The 1,472-nt window shown below is 44.6% G+C and overlaps 1 long non-coding RNA gene across 1 annotated transcript in view; it reads right to left on the reverse strand.

Annotated features, from left to right (window-relative positions):
* Positions 1–1,472, reverse strand: part of LOC109312188 — a 21,266-nt gene that overhangs the window by 563 nt on the left and 19,231 nt on the right. The window lies entirely within an intron of this gene.

A 1,472-nucleotide genomic window follows, 5' to 3' on the forward strand; every position in this document is an offset into this window, starting at 1 on the left:
TCCCTTCCCCCCTCCTCCAGCCCCCCCGACCCCTTACTCACTGGCACTGGAGCCCTGGTGCTGAAATATACAGCCTGGCCAGCTGCGTGTTTCAGCACCAGAGTGAGGGGCCAAGCATGGAGATGCTCTGGCAGCCAGCATGTCTCTGTGGAGGACCCAGCCTCCAGTTACCTCAGGCCACTTTTTTATACTTCACTTTTTTTAGACCTCTGGATCTCCAGGGGTCAAATTTTCTCCCTGCGCTGCAAACTTGCAGTGCTAGAAACCTTTTTTTGTTCCCGCACGTGCCTGTTGCCCTGCCTCAAAGGGGTTTGAGGTGGGGCAAGAGGCACATGCTCACTCCTGTGGACACGCCCCTAGAGGACAGAAAAAATGCTTTTGTGCAAGGTAACTTGCTCTGCTTTGAAAACAGAGCACACACACACACACTTGGAGTGTCCACACAAGGAGTTAGCGTAGAATGGTTTGCAGATTCTAAAGTCACATCCCATCTTACTTCACACAACCTATCCTCTGTAAATAAGTTTTAAAAGACAGCTTTAAAAGATATTTTGTCCAGGTAGAAGAACAGTCAGAATTGGTGAATATTTCAGAGTGAATAGTTCATTGTAAGCAGATTGCTCCACAAAAGTTGAAGCTTTACAGAAGGCTTGGTATGGAAAAAGGATGAGACTGGAAAGCCAGCAGAAGATGCAAAAACACATGGTTATGCAATGTAGTTATGACTAGAATTAAAAAAAAAACAAGTGCTTTGCTTGCTCCCTGTGCGTTGAGATGTAAAATCCATTTGATGTAGGTCAATAGGCCCAAGGTATCTCTTCTCCCTTTGAAAAGATAAAGAACCCTCACAGTGTACAGGAAAAATTACATACTGTTTAGATGTAATTGGAGTTTCCCAAAATAAAGCACACTTCAGGCAGACAACCTGCTAATCAGCAAGTGAGAACTGTTAGAGTGTTTACAGAGGATGTCAAAAGGTTAACGCTGCTCTGTAAAGTTATTGGGAGACTTTCAGTAAGCACCTTCACTGGCGGGCAAAGCCAGGTGAGTTTCATCAGCTGAAGTGATAGCAAAAGCAGAGTGTAAAAAAAAGAGAAAAAGCAAGAAAAGAAAAAAAATGTTCTGAGATGTGCAGTTTTATTGTACAGATAACATTCCAAAGAATCCATTTAGAAAGAATATTAAGCATATGCTTAATTTTATAGTTTAGGCTTTGCAAGTGATGGAGGCACAAATTCTATTTTGTCACCAGACTTGCAGGTCCCTGCTCTAACTCATGGTTTCCATAAAGCACCATGGGTTAGAGTGATCCCCACCCCCCCCAGTGCCACCCCTATCCAACAGATGTTTGCCTGTTGAGTCAAGGGTTTGGGGGGATATCAAGCCTTCCTGCCTATTGGCAATCAGTGCTGGGCTGTTGAAGTCCTGCCTCCACTCTCATCTACGTGACGTCTGCAGCAAGAGTGGGGAGA

The sequence above is a fragment of the Crocodylus porosus genome, unplaced genomic scaffold, assembly GCF_001723895.1.
Source record: "Crocodylus porosus isolate Cpor-Errol unplaced genomic scaffold, CroPor_comp1, whole genome shotgun sequence".
Taxonomy (NCBI): domain Eukaryota; kingdom Metazoa; phylum Chordata; order Crocodylia; family Crocodylidae; genus Crocodylus; species Crocodylus porosus.